This window comes from Triticum aestivum, chromosome 2A, assembly GCF_018294505.1.
Source record: "Triticum aestivum cultivar Chinese Spring chromosome 2A, IWGSC CS RefSeq v2.1, whole genome shotgun sequence".
Classification (NCBI taxonomy): domain Eukaryota; kingdom Viridiplantae; phylum Streptophyta; class Magnoliopsida; order Poales; family Poaceae; genus Triticum; species Triticum aestivum.
The window spans coordinates 289,418,552-289,438,944 of record NC_057797.1 but is presented as its reverse complement, the minus strand read 5'-3'; positions in this window follow the sequence as shown (position 1 = coordinate 289,438,944).

Here is a 20,393-nt window from a genome sequence, read left to right as displayed (position 1 = left end):
AATCAATACTATGTTTAGGTAAAGATGAAAACCAAGTTTTACAACGATCTCGTAGTGAGAACGGAAATAGCTTCAATTTAACAATATCATTATCCACATCTTTTTTGTTTTGCATATCACACAACTCAACGGAAGTATTTAGATGGGATCCAGCATCTTCACTAGGAAGGCTGGAAAATTGATCTTTCATAACAAGATTCAGCAAAGCGGCATCAATTTCATAAGATTCCACACTAGTGGCAGGAGCAATCAAAGTACTAATAAAATCATTACTATTATTATTGGAAAAGTCACACCATTTTGTATTTTCTTGAGACATCGTGACAAAGCAAGCAATCTAACACAAGAGCAAACGAAAAGACAAACAAAAGAAGGGCGAATTAAAAGAAAATATTTTTGTGTTTTTCTGAAAAAGTTTTAGAAATGGGGGACTTGAAAAGAGAGGCAAATAGAAAATAATGTAATGCAAGAGATGAGATTTTATGGTGGGTACTTGGTAGGCTTGATGTAGAACCTCGTCGACAACGACGCCAGAAATTCTTCTTGTTACTTCTTAATCTGGCGTTGGTTTTTCTCTTGAAGAGGAAAGGGTGATGCAGCAAAGTAGAGATAATTATTTCCATCAGTTTGAGAACCAAGGTATCAATCCAGTAGGAGGTACAAGTAAGTCTCCAATCTATGCACATGCACAAACAATCAAACACTTGAACCGAACACAATAAAGGAATTGTCAATCCCTTCACTGTCACTTGCAAGGTTGAGATCTGATAGAGATAGATATAAAAGATTACTAAAACGTAAAACAAAGTAAAAGTAAATAAATTGAGCAAGGTATTTTTAGGTTTCTTTTGGTTTATAGATCTAAAAATATAGGATGGAAAATAGACCTAGGGGCCATAGGTTTCACTAGAGGATTCTCTCTTGAGAGAAAATAACAGGGTGGGTGAAAAAATTCCTGTCGAGCAATTGATAGAAAAGCGCCAAGTTATGATGATATCCAAGGAAATGATTATGAATATAGGTATCTTGTCCATGTCAAGTAGACCGACTCCTGCCTGCATCTACTACTATTACTCCACACATCGACCGCTATCAAGCATGCATCTAGAGTATTAAGTTCATTAGAATGGAGTAACGCCTTAAGTAAGATGACATGATGTAGAGGAATAAACTCAAGCAATATGATGAAAAACCCATATTTTTACCCTTGATTGCAAAAATACAATGCGTGCCTCACTGCCCCTACTTTGTCACTGGGTGAGGACACCGCAAGATTGAACCCAAAACTAACCACCTCTCCCATTGTAAGAAGACCCAATCTAGTTGACCAAACCATACCGATAATTCGAAGAAAAATACGAAGATATCAAATCATGCATATAAGAATTCAGGAAAGACTCAAATAATATTCATAGATAATCTGATCACAAATCCACAATTCATTAGATCTCCAGACACATCGCAAAATAATATTACATCTGATAAATCTCCAAGAACATCGAGGAGAATGTTGTATTGAAGATCAAAGAGAGAAAAGAAGCCATATAGCTACAAGCTATGGACCCGTAGGTCTATGGTAAATTCCTCACACTTCATCGGTAGGGCAATAGAGTTGATGTTCCCCCTCCGGCAGGATGCCAAAAAAGGCCCCAGGATGGGATCTCGCGGAAATTACAGAGGCTTGCAGCGGCGGAAAAGTATTTTGGTGGATGCCTCTGGTGGTTTGAGAGTATTTGCGAATTTATAGCAAAAGAATTAGGGTTGGAGGAATCCTGTGGGGCCCACAATCTAGGTAGGCGCCCCCAAGGGCGTGCCCTGAGGGTTTGTGTAGTCCTCGGGACTCTTCTGGCCCCTCGCCAAGCCTGCTGGATGTCTTATGGTCCAAGAAAAATCATCGCGGAAGTTTTATTCCATTTGGACTCCGTTTGATATTCCTTTTATGTAAAACTCGAAAACAAGGAAAAAAACTGACACTTGGCTAGAGGTTAATAGGTTAGTCCCAAAAACAATATGAAAAGCAAACTGATGCATATAAAACATCCAAAACAGATAATATAATAGCATGGAACAATCAAAAATTACAGATACATTGGAGACGTATCACAGAGGGACTGGATTGGTGGAATGGGAGGTTGCCTCCTAGGTGGTAAGGAGCCAACCCCCGGCCACATTCCCTATAAAAGGAGGCGTGGGTGAGGGGCTCACCCACACACACATCACCTCCTTCTTCTCCGTGCATCTTGCTTCCGTTATTGTGAGGGGAAGAGGACGCGTTCGAGCTCCAGCGGTGGTGACAAGGGTCTCTTCTTAGCAGCACCTCCCCCCAGCTGGCGATGCAGGGGCAGAGTCCAGCGCACAAGGTGGTGTCACAGGACGTGGGAGCGTCCATCGCAGTTCTTGCGACCGAGGACGGCATGGTGGCGCTCTAGTCGCTCCTCCCCCGGTCGCCCTAGCTCCGATGGAAGGTCACGTAAGCGACCAGCCATTGGATTTCATCGTCAAGCTGTGCGGGCCTCCGCGCAGCCGCCTCCGGCTTCCTACCCATTTTGCAAGGGCGATGGAGGAAGAACAGCTATCAGGATTGAAACTACACATGAGGGGTTGATCTAATGGAAGCATGCGGGCTGACATGGAGTTCCCCGCTCCTCGTGCCGTGCTTCTCCGGTGTGGCTAGAAAACCTTTGCTTGGGCACATAGCTTGGCGGCGGGGCACGTTCTCCATTTCAAATTAATGGAGGCCAGCCTGCTCTCCATCAAGGTCTTCGGGCATACGGGTACTCGCTTAGGGTGCTACGCGGAGACCTCGACCGACGATGGAAGCTCCTCCTCGAGCGATTGTGACGAAGAGCACAGTGACGACGATGACGACGGCACCGAGCAGGAGAATGGCGGCTCGAACTCCAGTTGAGCGTCGGACGCACCGTCACCGTCAGCACCATCATCTGCACCTGGTCTTCTCCCAAGTAGAGCGATTTTGCCAGGGTGTTGGATGTGGATGTCTCCACCTCCTCCAACTGTACTCCGGCAGGCTTCCTCATGGACTCCGGCTTCATCTTCCTTGTCGGTGTCCCTCTTGCTGCGTGCCGCTAGTCCTTGCGGTAGTGACTAGGGCATCACCAAGCTGCTCTCTCCATCCATCACCTTCGTCCGCGCCCTCCTGATCTTGTTAGGCTATGTCCCGCAGGCCCTGACAGGGTTAGTCTTGGCTTCTGCCCAGGCACTCCTTTTGCCCTCTTCATCTCCCACTATAGGTCCTTGTAGGAGAGGCACAAGAAAGGCATTATGGGGAAGTTATCTATTTTTCAATTCAAAAGATTTAGGCACTTTCCAAGCTTTAGTCTTAATTATGTAATCTTTTTCATCCATATTTCGGGCGTTGCCACATGTGGCTTTTTTAATTTTGTTCCTAAATATGTAAGACAATTATTATCCACTGTCGTCGTCCTTATATTCATCGGTCTTGCTATAAGTCGTAGTCCATGCTGTGTAGGTCCATCGGATCTTACATCAAGATCTGTGCAAAACTTCCTTTTCGTATTTTTTCTCTCTTAAATCTCCGTCGAGTGAGACATAGCCACGCCGTTAAATATGGGCTTGGGCGCCATTAATGGATATGTTGGGAGAGACGTGGGCAGCGGATAGATGTCAAAGGGATTTCCTCCCGATGAGCATGTCCAGGGGTCAGATCGCACACCTCCCATACTCAAATAGCTACCCCACACGGCACCTCCTAGCGAATAAAAAAGGGGACGCGTGGCAGCACGTAAATGGTAAGTAGAACGCCCATGGTTTCAATAATATTTGTGCTTCTGATTGTAACGTGACAGCGCTTGTTCCAAAATGTCTTTGTTGATTGTTAATGTGTGCGCCTTTGCAAATCAGACAAAAAATTTACCACGGCATGTTGGTGCCATGTCATGACACCATGCCAAGTTTCAAGATTTTCATGTGAGTTTTGATTTATGGGAATTTTAAAACCATGCTTCACGATGTTTCCGACCGAGCCAAGATGCCTAGATGTTTGAATTCCATTCCCATTTCTTGCATGGGACCTAGAAATTTTCCCAAGTACTCATAAATGAATTTTCAACTAACGTTGGCGCACTGGAGCATGTGCTTGTAGTTCAAATTTTAATTATGTGCATTAAATGCCTGGAAATTCAATTAATGTATAAAAAAGGCCAAACGAACCCGGAATATTTCCAAAATTTAGCACGAAACTCCTATTGGTCTAATCCGCCTCTGTAAAAAAATCAAGGCGGGAGAAGCCAGTGTATGTCGTTTCGCACACGGAGGTGACATGTTCCTTCTCGGAACCACGAGCCTTCTTGAGAAAACCTTCAGTTTGCAAGAAGCTTATACCAAAGTTTGTCCCAATTCGGCCAAAAAATTACCATAGCATGTTCGTGCCATGTCAGGACACTGTGACAAGTTTCATGATTTTCATGTTTTTTGGATTTACAAGAATAAAAAACCATGTTTCTGAATATTTCCGGTTGAGCCACGACGCCCAAATGTTTGAATTTCATTCCCATTTCTTGCATGGGACCTAGAAATTCACCTAAGGAAACAATTGTAATTTTTCAATCAACATTGGTGCACTAGAGCATGTGCTTGTAGTTTAAATTTGAATTATGCACATTAAATGCCCAAAACTCAATTAATGTATAAAAAGGGCCAAACGAACCCAGAGTAAGTCCAAATTTTAACACGACACTCATATAGTTCTATGCTGCCTCTGTAAAAAATCAAGGGGGGAGGCAGCGTATATCGTTTCGCACACAAAGGTGACATGTTCCCTCTCGGAAGCATGAGTCTTCTTGAGAGAAGCTCCGATTTGCAAGAAGCTTATACCAAAACTTGTCCCAATTCGGCCAATTTTTACCACAGCATGTTGGTGCCATGAAATGACACCATGCCAAGTTTCATGATTTTCAAGCGAGTTTTGAATTTACAGGAATTTAAAAAACCAAGTTTCTCAATGTTACCGGCCGAGCCACGATCCCAGATGTTTGAATTTCATTCCCATTTCTTGCATGGGAGCTAGAAATTCACCCAAGGATACACATGTGATTTTTCAACCAACCTTGGTGCACTTGAGCATGTCCTTGTAGTTCAAATTTGAATTATTCACATTAAATGCCTAGAACTCAATTAATGCATAAAAAGGGCCAAACAAGCCCGGAATAATTCCAAATTTTCACACGACACTCATATAGTTCTATGTTTGCTCTATAAAAAATCAAGAGGGGGCAACGCATGTCATTTTGACACAAAGGTGACACGTTCCCTCCCGGAAGCACGAGTCTTCTTGAGAGAAGCTCCGGTTTGCAAGAAGCTTATACCAAAACTTGTCCCAATTTGGCCATTTTTTTACCGTAGCATGTTGGTGCCATGAAAAGACACCATGCCAAGTTTCATGATTTTCAGGCTAATTTTGAATTTATAGGAATTTAAAAAACCAAATTTCTCAATGTTACCGGCCGAGCCACGGCCCTAGATGTTTGAATTTCATTCCCATTTCTTGCATGGGACCTACAAACTCACCCAACGAGACACATGTGATTTTTCAACAAAGCTTGGTGCACTGGTGCATGTGCTTGTAGTTCAAAATCGAATTATTCACAATAAATGCCTAGAAACTCAATAAATGCATAAAAGGGGCCAAACGAACCCGGAATAATTCCAAATTTTAACATGATACTCATATAGTTGCATGTTCACTATAGATAAATGTTCTAGCAATTCAAACACCATCCTTTCCCTCCATCACACCGTTTTGTTTTTCAAAACAGAATGAAAAAATCAGGTGTACCACAAATAGTTTACTAGCAAGAATCGTGTGGGATGCGATATAGAATATCTTAGCGCACCGTCTTGTCTAGCTTACGCAGGAAGCTTCGTCATCTACAGTCCACCACCCACGCTTGAACTACAGTTGCGCACTAGTTTCTCGTTACACTGAGCGAAATTTTTCATCCACCGCGGAAATATCTATCCCCCCACCCCACCAAAAGCCACATTTCCACTGTTCGTCCTTGCTTTCCAAGTTCAAACCTTCACTGCTGCTTGCTGGTAGCGCCGACTCCTCGCCAGTGACCCTTCTTCTTGCAGCGCCGCCTCCTCGTTAGTGACCCTCCTTCTTCCAGCGCCGCCTCCTCGGTGGCGACCCTTCTTCTTCCAGCTTCGCGTCCTCACCGGCGACCCTTCTTCCTCATGTGCGGCCTCATAGATATGGTCAGGTAATCCACACCCCACCCACACCATCCTCCTCCTACCTTGTCCCACATGCCTGGACTGACGGCGCAACACCTTTCACTGAAATCACTGGCCCTGTCCTCCAATTAAGCGCCGCCCACAACCATTTTGCACGCAGTATAACGTGGAGCTTAGTAGCATCTAGTAGCAGAGAAGAAAATCGCAGCCCCATGCATGGACGAGGTCGCTATGGCTGCCATGCGTGCCGACCGCCAGATCTTGGAGGAGCACCTCGTCTTAGAGGCCACCATCGACACCCCCCACATGGTTTTCTACTTTAAAATAAAGTTCGTGCTATTTTTTGGAGGCCACCTCCAGTGCCTTCTAGTGATTTGTCCTCTACAATGTTAGTATGCAATCTGATATTCTGAAATGTAATATTCAACTAACTGTTTGGTCCAATAATTGCTACATTTCTTAGTACTGTTCTCAAGCATTCTTGATTTCATTAACTACTCACAAATGATAAACATGTTCATGATCAGGGGAGTATTAAATAGCATAATGGATCTAAACATATAATCTTCCACCAAATAAACCATATAGTAATAAACTACAAGATGTAATCAACACTACTAGTCACCCACAAGTACCAATCTATAGTTCTGGTAACAAGATTGAACACAAGAGATGAACTAGGGTTTGAGAGGAGATGGTGCTGTTGAAGATGTTGATGGAGATGGCCCTCCCCAAGATGGGAGAGTTGTTGGTGATGATGATGACAATGATTTCCCCCTCCGGGAGGGAAGTTCCCTCGGCGAATCGCTCCGCCGAAGGGTAATAGTGCTCCTGCCCAAGTTCTGCCTCAAGGAGGCGGAGCTTCGTCCAGAAATTCCTCCTCTTATTTTTCTAGGTCAAATGACTTATATACTAGAAGATCGGCACCGAAGGTGGGCCGAGGTGGCCACAACCCACCAGGGCGCGCCTGGGGGGCCTAGGCGCCCAGGTGGATTGTGCCCACCTGGTGGCCCCCCTCTACTGTTTATTGGCTCCAGTATTTGTCAAATAATCCATAAAAAATCTCCGTGAAGTTTCAGCTCATTTGGAGTTGTGAAGAATACGTGGCCTGCCATAGCTTTTCCAGGTTTAGATTTCCAGCTGCCGAAATTCTCCCTCTTTGTGTGTTCCTTGCAAATTCTAAGAGAAAGGGCATTAGAATTACTCCAAAAAGCATTGTTATGGATAAAAACATTATAAATAACAGTAGGAAAACATTATGCAAAATGGACCTATCAACATCCAAGCACTGGTCCACCCACATATCAAATTATCAATGTAACAAACACAAATCATATGAGCATTATGAAAACTAACGTTACAACAATTCCCATGTATCCTCGGGAGCGCTTTGCTTTATATAATATCTCATCGAGGCTTGTCCTTTGATACAAAAAGGATTGGGCCACCTTGCTGCACCTTACTTACTTTTGTTACTTGTTACCCATCACGAATTATCTTATCACACAACTATCTGTTACTGATAATTTCAGTGCTTGCAGAGAATACCTTGCTGAAAACCGCTTGTCATTTCCTTCTGCTCCTCGTTGGGTTCGACACTCTTACTTATCGAAAGGACTACGATAGATCCCCTATACTTGTGGTTCATCACACGTCGACGTGCCGGTCTTGCTATGGTCGCCCTGGGTCTGCTGTCATCGAGGGGATTGCAATGTTAGTGTGGCCCCCTCGACACGGCCATCAGCCTGGGTTAATGTTGCTGTTTGCGGGTACCGCGATGACTCTGCCAGCTGTTATTTTCCAGCTTCAGCGAAGATGATCAAACTCTGGATGGTGGCCCTTCTCTCATCCATTTGATCAGCTGCTGGTGGGAATCTTAGTAGGAATTGGACACACTCCATGGCTTCCGTAGTCGAGCTCGACATTGCTGATGAGGTAGACCGCGACGTCGCTCAACTCCTGGTAGTTCCAGCAGCTGCGTTGCCTTCTTCTTACCATCACAAACCAGTCGCCAAGGCAGTTCAGTGACGAGGAGGCCCCGCTTGGGAGCCAATGTCCTTGTACGGTGCCTCGTCTTACCTATCTTGCTCTACGCAAGGAGTGCGTCTGGTGGCTGCGCCCATGGTGGGCCAGACTAGAGGGTCGTGGCTTGCACTAAAGCGGGTGTCAAAGCGATGACTACTCCTGCTAGTGCGACAGGGAGGTGGCGGCGGGTTGCCCTTTCCCCCGCAGCTTCCGGGTCAAGCTCGCCTGGATGCTGTTGATGGGGCCTGCCTCCGGCATTTCTTGTCCGAGCTTCGACCGTGGGGGACACAATGAAGGTGTTGCCTGTGCCGATCGTGCCGCCCGCAGTACCAGCCTCACCGAACGCCGTCGTGGTGCCTACGACATCCATGGCTGCATGCAAGGGGGCCTTCAAAGTGGAAGTATGTGTTGTCGCTCCAGATTTCTTCTTGGGCGCCATAGGTGAAATAAAAATGACAATGAAGAAGATGATGATGAAGATCGACGCGATGTTCACAATTTTGGGTTCGCACAAGTGATTTCCCCCTACCTGGCGCGCCAAAGATGTCGTGGGTGGACAAGATCACCTGTGAGGCCATGAACCCCTTGTGGTTCAGCAAAGGGGGAGATCACGTTCCACAAAGAGCAGAAACCATGGGGCAGCATGACGATGATGACACTGGTGGTTTTTAACCAGGTTCAAGCCACTGTGAGGCGTAAAAACCTACTCCTGCTTTTGGTGGATTGGATGGAGGAAACACAACAACACGCAATGCTCGAGGCCGCCAAGGTGGCCTCGTGGGAGCAACTACGCGCGTACAAGTGTGAGGGGTCTGAATCCCCTTCTAGGTTGCCTTGAACCTCCTTTTATAGCTCAAGGGGTAACCACAGTAGCAAAACAGTCATTATCTAGTGATTAGATAGCTAACGGTACTATCATACATAACTCTGGCAGTTAGGACAATGTGCATTAAATGCACTGCTAGGTGTCATGCTGAGGGTGAAGCCCGACAAGTCTGATGTGCTGCTTAATCCTCTTTTGCTTATTTGTTCGACATGCCTCCGGATGGGTGTCATATGAGCGTAACCTATCTTCCAACGGGCCGCCATGTGAATAATGGAGGCCACTTAATCATCTGGGAGCTCGACACTGCATTGACAAGTTATTTGCATTGTTGTGCGGTGGAGTGGTGGAGCAGTGGTGCCTTGGCGGGATTTCCTTTGGGTGTTCTCAACCTGGCCGACCTCTCCTATCTGGCAAGGGAGGCCTTCCCAAGGTGTTTCTTCCATTGTGTTGTATGTAGACTTGGTCTTCTTGATCCGCTCCTTGATCTCACAAAGAGTGGTTTCTCTGACTTGGTCTTGCTTTATATGCATGTGGTTGGACATGCGATGCCAGCATGCCTGTGTATAGGTCTGGTCAAGAAGTGCACATGTTTATTGCACTGACAACAAGTTATGAATCCCCTCGAACAATCAACTTCTCGATCCCAAACTCTACTGCAATTATGAGGCCGGCAAGCAGTCCCTCATATTCCAAAGTATTGTTGGTAGCATTCTCCCAGGGAATGTGCATCTGAACAACATACTTGATATGCTCTCCAGTGGGTGCAACAAGCAGCACTCCGGCACCGGTAGCTTGCAGCGAGAAAGCATCATCAAAGACAAGACACAATTCTTCTTAGTTTCCTTGCCGGGGAGAGTTGATTCAGGGACTTCATCATCCTTCATTGGTGTCCACTCCGCAGTGAACTCTGCCACTGCTCTGATCTAAATGGTTCATTACTTTCAAACTTGAGTGCAAAGCTCGATAGCTCTAGTGCCCACTACACTATCCTGTCGGTTGCCTCTGGATTGCTTAGAATGCGCTACAACGGGAAGCGAGTAACTACCGTGACCTCACAAGCGTGGGAGTAGTGACACGGCTTCCTTGAGGCCATAAGTAGGCCAAAAAGAAACTTTTGCACGCCCGACTACCTTGATCAAGCCCCCTTCAAGAGGGAGCTAACAAAGTATATGGGTTGTTGCACCACCTTATTCTTTGGCACTATCTGATGATCGGCTATCTCTTCTTGCATTGTCTTCGCTCCACCAGCGCTAGGGTCTATCGGGAAGGACTATGCCTTGTCAAGGGGCAGTTTTACTGCCATCGTCTCTGTGTTGCCAGCTTCTCTTTGCACAACCAGTGCAACACTAACCACCTGGTTCATTGCCACAAAGTATAGCAACACTATGGCCTAGGCGTGACTAGGGTTGGCGCGGAGGACAGGTATCTTTTCAAAACTTGCAGTGTAGCCTCCGCTTCCGGGGTCCATTTGACTGGACCTATCCTTTTCAATATCTTGAAAAATGGCAAGGCACGCTCAACAGATCTTGAAATGAACCTACTCAGAGCTGCGGCACATCCGGCAAGTTGCCGCACGTCCTTCACGGTCTTAGGTGCTTGAATTTGTCCAATGGACTTGATCTTGTCAGGGTTAGCTTCGATCCCATGCAGAGACACAAAAACCTAAGAAGTTTGCTAGATCAGACACCAAACATGCACTTCTTGGGGTTAAGCTTCATGTTTATCTTGCACAAAATTTGCGAACGTCTCCTCTAAATCTTTAATGATGTTTGATATATTTTTGGTCTTGACCACTATGTCATCCATATAAGCTTCCACGCTCCTCTACAAATGTCGCTCAAAACCGATCTAAACTGCCCTTGCGAATGTTGAACCAGCACTCTTTAGTCCGAAAGGCATGCGTACAAAGCAATACGTCCCACATGGAGTAATGAATGTGGTTTTCTCATCATCTTCTTTCGACATAAATATCTGGTGATATCCGGAGTATGCGTCAAGAAACGAGATCAAGTCACAACCGGCAGTGGAGTCAACAGTCTGATAAATTCACGGCAAAGGGAAGGGATCTTTGGGACATGCTTTGTTGAGATTGGTGTAATCAATGCAAAGTCTCCATTTACCATTTGCCTTGCGCATAACGACCGGATTCGCCAATCAAGTCGGATGTAACACTCCCCCTACCAGGCCTGCTTCCTCAGGTTTCTTGATCTCTTCTGCTATGAATTGTACCTGTTCCAAAGCTTGCTTCCTGACCTTCTACTTGACGGCCCAGCATGAGGGTAGACAGCTAGGTGGTGCTCAATTACCTCCCTAGGAACACCAGGGATGTTAGATGGTTTCCATGCAAAGACATCTACATTCGCCCACAGGAAGGCAACAAGCGCGCTTTCCTATTTGCTATCAAGGGTGGAACCAATGGTAAATGAACCGTCTTTGTCATCCCCCCTTGCTGGTACCTTCTTCTTCATAGGTGGACCTGCCTTGGTTTTCTTCCCGGTACAGCTTTCCGGCAAGTCCTCAACGGGTGCGCAACAATCTGCGGAGGCTTTCCTTTCTTTTGACGGGAGCTGTGGTCTTGACGTACATAGCTGCCACTGCTTCTCTATAGAGCTTGTCCACACATATAACTACATCTTTCTTGTCGGAGTCGACGGTGATGACGCCCATGGGCCCTGGCATCTTCAGGGTATTATAGGCATAGTGAGATGCCGCCATGAATTTTGCCAAAGTTGGGCGGCCGAGAATCCCATTAAATGGCAAGGGGATCTCAACAATATCGAACACAATCTTCTAGCTCCTGTAAATGAGTTCCCATCCAAATGTCACTGGCAACATAATTTTTCCCTTTGGTTGGCTTCTTCCCGAGTTGATTCCTTGGAATGTCCCGGTGTTTTTGAGCTCCTCCTCAGGAATCTATAGCCTCTCAGTCACCATGGGGGAGATCAAGTTCAAGCCGGCCCCACCATCAACTAGTATTTTCATGACCTTGAGGTTGCATACTGTTGGTGAGACCAACAACGGCAAACACCCGACCGCTGTCGTGCGATCAGGGTGGTCCTCAACATCAAAAATAATAGGCGTGTGAAACTACTTGATGGGCCTTTGATCTTCTGTTGTTGGTTCTGCCACATTGACCTCACGTGCCCACTGCTTTAGATGATGGTGAGAGGAGTGCAAAGATGCACCTTCGTCAATGCACATGGCTTCAATTGCCTTCTGGAACTCCGGCTCACTTGACTCATCATCATCCTCATCCTCACTCTCTTTGTATTCCCATTTTTTCTCTCTGCCCCTGGCGGGCTTTTCTTTCCTCTAGGTGCTATTTCCGCGGTGTCCACCTCAGCCACCGCGTCCCTTCTTTCGGATCCATGCGTATTGTCCGGGCCCTTCTCCTTGTCCTGCTTCTCGTATTCAGCCTTATGTTTCTCGACTAGCTGTTCAACTTGGCGGAACTCCTGGAGGTCTTGCACCTTGGTACAGTGGATTTCGCAGTACGGGCCATCGGATTTGCCGGTCTTTTCTCTTGCCGTGGCAACCTGGCAATCAGCGCATGTAGATGTGATGAGGACATCAATACCATTGTTACACCCACAGCCCCTGCTGCTATACATACTGGACGAATTACTAGAGCTCGTGCATGCCAATTAAATTACCTGGTACTTTCGTTTCCTGGTAACGATTCTAATGTTCATGAGAATATGATGCTGCCTAAATTGGATACATTTGTTTTGCTTACAAGTGAAGGGCTTAGCTTGGACAAGAAAGATGAACATTGGAGCAAGTTCAAGCATGGAGATGATGGAGTGCACAAGGGGAACAAGAATGGAGTTACAAGTGATGATTCCAGGACTTTGAAGCCACCATAATGAGTGCATAAAGCCTTGGACGAAATATACAAGATGCCACTTCATATATTTCGTCCAAAGGCTATTCTAGGTGCCGCGTCACCTTATTTTTGGGCCAGGCCCATGTAATTTTGAAATACTTGATTATAGGCTGTTTTTAGAGTCCATATGTGTGGAGAAACATGAGTTAGGGTTGGTTTCGGAACCCTCCTCCAGGGGTCATGAAATTCCCCCTCTCTCCTCCATATATATAGCCCTTACGACATCGCTTATACTTTGGGTTTTGTTTAGATTATAATTTCACCATAGTTGCAACTTCGCGTACTTCGTTTGTGTTCAACGACCAGACAAAGGCGTCATAGAACCTCACCTTCATTAAAAAACATTTCCTCTTATATTCGCAATATCCAGATTGCAATCTCAGTTTCTTGCTTGTTCTTTGTTTGCTCACAGGAAACAAACCCTTGTGGTCAGGTTGATCATGCTCCGGAATGGTCAATAACCCCTCGGAAGTTGGTTTAGCGATTACTAAGGCGCGACGTCTGGCACGTTTGTAGTTGGATCGTCAAGGTCGACTCCCACAGAAAATGATAGCCACCATCTCACCGAAACATCGGGACACCTTCTCGTCTATCAAGTGGTATCAGATTTCCAGGTTGCTCGGTGAGATTTTACAGTTTTTCATAGTTTAGATCAAGTATGTTCTTCATACCTACAGTTCATGAAAAATCCGCAAAAAATTAGGGTTACTTCATCATATTCGAACCAATCTGAGCCTTTGCATAATATTTTTTTGGTTTTTGCTTTGTTGAATTTGTGGTTGCATCGTCATGTCTAGTTGCTGGTCTTAGCGTCTAGTCTTTTAGACTTTCGAGTTCTGGTCATAAGTTGTCATGCCGCTGCTGCACCATCATCATCGCCCCTGCGATCTACCACCACCATTTATCGGCCACCGATTCGTATCCATATACCACCACCAATCCGAATCCATATACCACCACCAATTTGTATCCATATACCACCACCGATCTGTATCTATATACCACCATCGCTGCCATATATCACCACCGCTGCCATATCCTACCACCATATATCCACCACCAATCCAAGTTCCTTTCATATTAGGTTTGTTTTTGAGATCCATCTAATTTCAGATTCATGTTTCCTTGCCTGAGTAGGTTTCAGAAAAAAAAGTCTGGAGACCCCCATCTAGTTTTTCGCCAAAATTTTCGCAAGCAAAAATATTTTTTCCCTATCCTATTTTTAGGCTTTTCCGAGTCTTTTGAGCCACGTGCCATCATAAAGAATTTTTGTCGCACTTTTTCATCCTCGATGCCCTGATTTAAAAAAATAGTCAAAAAAGTTTCGTGCCCATCCTATCATTTTGACATGGGAAGAGTTCTGAGACACTCGCCATTATAGTGATTTGGCTCAAAAAAAGGAGCGCAAGAAAAAAGAGTGCAAAAAAACAGAGCAAAAAAAATTCCAGAGTGTGCTTTTCCCTTGTTTACGTGCCTCGCCGTGATTTTGTTCATTTTCTAGGCTTGCATCTCTAGTATGGTCTAGCCTAGGACCAGCATAGTATCGTCGTTGAGCGTTTATTCAACTTTGCATCTCTGAATCAAATATTGTTGACCTTTTTTGCTACAATATTATAAGGCTTCCTAGCTCCACATACATATACCTCATGCATTTGACTCTCCCTGGTAATCGTTCTATCCAATCTTTGAGAGTTTTGACTACAGCGGTTGCCGATCACCGCCTGCTGCTGCGTAAGAACTGGTAAGAATTTGAGATTTGCTTGACGGATTTGTGACACCTATCACCACCACTTGTTAGTAGTTTGTAGGATCATATTCTTTTGTGTTTCTATTGCTGCTAACCATGGCAGGCTCACAAGCCGACGAGATTGATTGGGAGAACTTGACGAACAAGGAGATTCATGATAAGTTTCAGCAAATGATGAGTGGACAGGTGCAAGATGTGCTAAACAAATTTGAAGAGGCCATGGAGAAGATAGATGGCATGGAGAAGACGTTCGAAACAAAGCTCGATAACAAGTTTAATGAATTGCTCGCGCGTCTTCCACCACCACCACCGGCTGCACCTAACGCTCCTCTACAACAACAACAACAACAACAACAACAACAACAACAACAACAACAACAACAACAACAACAACAACAACAACAACAACAACAACAACAACAACAACAACAACAATGTCGCCTTCCAAGTCAAGTGGGACGGGCACTGCGCGTTCCCCTTGAGCCTGGTCAAAATTTTGGTGCCGATGTTGATGCTTCTGTATCTCCAGCTGCTACTGCAGAGGTGGAGGACCATTGCGAGGATTAGGTTGATCAAAATCAGAACTACATGCAACCACCAGCACCACCGCCACCAGGTCATCCTCATTTATATCATCGCAATGGTAGGGCTGCACAACCACCTGAGGTACGAGATCATGACCATCTTCCTAAACTAAAATTGAACATTCCACCATTTGAGGGTAGATATGTTCCTGATATATATCTTACTTGGGAGTTAGAAACTAAACAACGTTTTACATGTTTACAATATGCTGAGGAGAGACGTGTTCCTGCTGCTGTTTGTGCTTTCACTAGTTTTGCATGTGTTTGGTGGTCTGAACATTGTAGATTATATCCTATTCCAGCTACTTGGGCTGCTTTGAAAACTTCTATGCATACTCGTTGGGTTCCACCATATTATCAACGAGAAGTACTTCAAAAATTGCAATGCTTAAGAGAGGGAAAAAATTCTGTAGAAGAATATTATCAGGAATTACAAACCAGCATGATTCAATGTGGTATTGTTGAGGAGAATGAAGCTATGACTGCATGTTTTATGGGTGGATTAAATAGAGAGATTCTGTCCATTCTAGAGTATAAGGAGTATAATAATATCGCTCGTTTATTCCATCTTGCTTGTAAAGCTGAACGTTAAGTGCAGGATCGACAGGCATTGGCGCGGACTAACTTTTCTGCAGGTTGATCTTCATCATGGACGCCGCGTGCATCCTCTACTTCCACCCATTCTACTGCACCGACACCTCCACCTGCTGCCACCTCCAGCCATGATACAAGGAAGCAGGCACAACCACCACTATCTGCCAAGAGCACACCTATCGGGCCTGCACAGAGTTCTTCTTCCATGGCATCAACAGAGCACACAAGTGATATTACTTGTCGTCGTTGTAAGGGAAGAGGTCATTATGCTAGAGAATGCAAATCTCAGCGTGTGATGATTTCTACTGAGGATGGTGGGTATGAGTCTGTTACTGACTATGATGAGGAGACTTTGGCTCTTATTACATGTGAAGAACACGGTGGAGATGATTCTGGTCATGAGATGCAAATACATGGCTCCTAAAGACGTTGACAGGTATGAATGTTTAGTTGCTCAACGTGTTTTGAGTGTGTAGGTCACATACGCTATGAAAAATCAGAGGCATAAGTTTTTCCATACAAAGGGAGTTGTGAAGGAATGTCATGTTCGCGTCATCATAGATGGAGGGAGCTGCAACAACTTGGCTAGCATGGAGATGGTTGAGAATCTATCTCTCACCACAAGACCACATCCACATCCTTACAACATCCAATGGTTCAACAATAGCGGCAAGGTTAAGGTAACACATACTGTTCGTGTGCATTTTAGTATGTCCACATATGCTGATTATGTTGTTTGTGATGTGGTACCTATGCAAGCATGTTCCTTATTACTTTGTAGACCATGGCAATTTGATAATAATTCTATACAGCATGGTAGAAACAATCAGTATAATCTTGTTCATAAGGATAAAAATATTACTTTGCCTCCTATGACTCCTAATTCCAACTTGAAAGATGATATTAATAGAGCTAATAAAGCAAAACAGGAGAAAAATAAGAGTGAAAATCAGAAGGTGGAAAAAGAATTTGAGAAACAAATGAAGCCTAATAAGTGTTGCTTCTGAAATTAAATTGAAAAGTGCATGTTTACTTGCCACCAAATCTGATATTGATGATCTAGATTTCAGCAAATCTGTTTGCTATGCACTAACATTTTGCAGGAGTTCGCTGACATCTTTCCACAAGACGTGCCACCAGGATTACCACCTATTCGAGGGATTGAGCATCAGATTGACTTAATTCCCGATGCTTCGTTGCCTAACCGTGCGCCATACCGTACCAATCCAGAGGAGACGAAGGAGATTATGCATCAAGTATAGCAGCTGCTCGACAAAGGTTATATACGCGAATCTCTAGTCCTTGTGATGTTCCTATTATACTACTGCCAAAAGAGGATGGTACGTCGTGTATGTGTGTTGATTGTAGAGGCATTAACAATATTACTTTTCGTTATCGTCATCCTATTCCTAGGATAGATTACATGCTTGATGAATTGAGTGCTCTACAATATTCTCCAAAGTTGATTTGCATAGTGGATACCATAAAATTTATATGAAATTGGGGGATGAATGGAAAACAACATTTAAAACTAAGTTTGGATTATATGAGTGGTTAGTCATGCCTTTTGGGTTAACTAATGCACCTAGTACTTTCATGAGACTAATGAACGAAGTTTTACGTGCTTTCATTGGACGATTTGTAGTTGTCTATTTTGATGATATACCGATTTATAGCAGATCTTTGGAGCAAAATTTGGAACATTTACGTGCTATTTTTATTGCTCTACGTGATGCACGTTTGTTTGGTAACCTTGGGAAGTGCACCTTCTGCACCGACAGAGTATCGTTACTTGGCTATGTTATTACTCCACAGGGAATTGAAGTTGATAAAGCTAAGATTGAAGCTATTGAGAGTTGGTCGCAGCCCAAAACGGTCACACAAGTGCGGAGTTTTGTTGGCCTCACTTGATTCTATAGGTGTTTTGTGAGAGATTTCAGCAGCATTGATGCACCTCTCAATGAGATTACAAACAAGGATGTGCCTTTTGTTTGGGGTACCACACAGGAAGAAGCCTTCACGGTATTGAAAGATAAGTTGACACATGCTCCTTTACTCCAACTTCCTAATTATAATAAGACTTTTGAGCTTGAATGTGATGCTAATGGAATTGGATTAGGAGGTGTGTTATTACAAGATGGCAAACCTGTTGCATACTTTTCTGAAAAATTGAGTGGGCCTAGTCTTAATTATTCTACTTATGATAAAGAATTATATGCTCTTGTTCGGACTTTAGAAACATGGCAACGTTATTTATGGCCCAAAGAATTTGTTATACATTCTGATCATGAATCGTTGAAACATATTAAAATTCAAGCTAAACTGAATCATAGACATGCTAAATGGGTTGAATTCATTGAGACTTTCCCTTATTTCATTAAACACAAGAAGGGTAAATAAAATGTTATTGCTAAAGCATTGTCTCATCGCTATACTATGCTTTCACAACTTGACTTCAAAATTTTTGGTTTGCAAACCATCAAAGATCAATATGTGCATGATGCTGATTTTAAAGATGTAATGCAGAATTGTAAAGAAGGAAGAATGTGGAACAAGTTCGTCGTTAATGATGGATTTGTGTTCCGTGCAAATAAGCTATGTGTTCCAGCTAGCTCTGTTCGTCTTTTGTTGTTGTAGGAGGCTCATGGAGGAGGATTAATGGGACACATTGGTGTGAAGAAGATGCAGGACATACTTCCTACACATTTCTTTTGGCCAAAGATGAGACGGGATGTTGAGCGTTTTGTTGCTCGCTGCACTACATGTCAAAAAGCTAATTCACGACTCAATCCTTATGGTTTATATATGCCTTTGCCTGTACCTGGTGTTCCTTGGGAGGATATATCTATGGACTTTGTTTTAGGTTTACCTCGAACGAAGAAGGGGAGGGACATCATATTTGTTGTCGTGGATAGATTCTCGAAATTGCACACTTTATACCATGTCATAAAAGCGATGATGCAATTAATGTTGCTGATTTGTTCTTTCATGAAATTATTCGCTTGCATGGTGTGCCAAATACTATTGTTTCAGATCATGATACTAAATTTCTTAGCAACTTTTGGAGATGATTATGGGCTAAGTTGGGGACTAAATTGCTTTTTAGTACTACTTGTCACCCCCAAACTGATGGACAAACTGAAGTAATTGTCTACTATGCATAGGGCTGTTTTGAAGAATAATAAGAAAACGTGGGAAGAATGCTTGCCTCATATTGAATTTGCTTATAATCGTTCATTGCATTCTACTACTAAGATGTGCCCTTTTGAAATTGTGTATGGTTTCCTACCTTGTGCACCTATTGATTTGTTGCCTCTTCCATCTTCGGAGAAGGTTAATTTTGATGCTAAAGAACGTGCTGAATTGATTTTGAAAATGCATGAGTTAACTAAGGAAAATATTGAGTGTATGAATGCTAAATATAAACATGCTGGAGATAAGGGTAGAAAACATGTTGCGTTTGCACCTGGAGATCTTGTTTGGTTACATTTGCGTAAGCATAGATTTCCTAATTTGCGCAAATCAAAGCTAATGCCACATGCTGATGGTCCTTTTAATGTGTTAGAGAAAATAAATGATAATGCATATAAACTTGAGCTGCATGCAGATTTTGCGCTTAGTCCCACTTTTAACATTGCAGATTTGAAGCCTTATTTGGGTGAGGAAGATGAGCTTCCACCAAGGACGACTTGATTTCAAGAAGGGGAGGATGATGAGGACATCAATACCATTGTTACACCCACAACCCCTTCTTCTATACATACTGGACCAATTACTAGAGCTCACGCACGCCAATTAAATTACCAGGTACTTTTGTTTCTTGGTAACGATTCTAATGTTCATGAGAATATGATGCTGCCTAAATTGGATACATTTGTTTTGCTTACAAATGAAGGGCCTAGCTTGGACAAGAAAGATGAACCTTGGAGCAAGTTCAAGCATGGAGATGATTGCGTGCGCAAGGGGAACAAGAACGGATTGACAAGTGATGATTCCAGGACTTTGAAGCCACCATAATGAGTGCATGAAGCCTTGGATGAAATATACAAGATGCCACTTCATAAATTCGGTCTAGAGGATATTCTAAGTGCTGCGTCACCTTATTTTTTGGCTAGGCCCATGTAATTTTGAAATACTTGAATATAGTCTGTTTTTAGAGTCAGTATATGTGGGGAAACAAGAGTTAGGGTTGGTTTCGGATCCCTCCTCCATGGGCCATGCAATTCCCCCCTCTCTCCTCCATATATACATCCCTTAGGGCATCGTTTAGACTTTGGGTTTTGTTTAGATTATAAGTTCGCCATAGCTGCAACTTCGCGTACTTCGTTTGTGTTCAACGACCAGACAAAGGCATCACAAAACCCGACCTTCATTAATAAAGCTTTCCTCTTATATTCAGAATATCCAGATTGCAATATTAGTTTATTTCTTGTTCTTCGTTTGCTCGCAGGAAACAGACCATCATGGTCAGGTTGATCATGCTCCGGCATGGTCAATCACCCCTAGGAAGTTGGT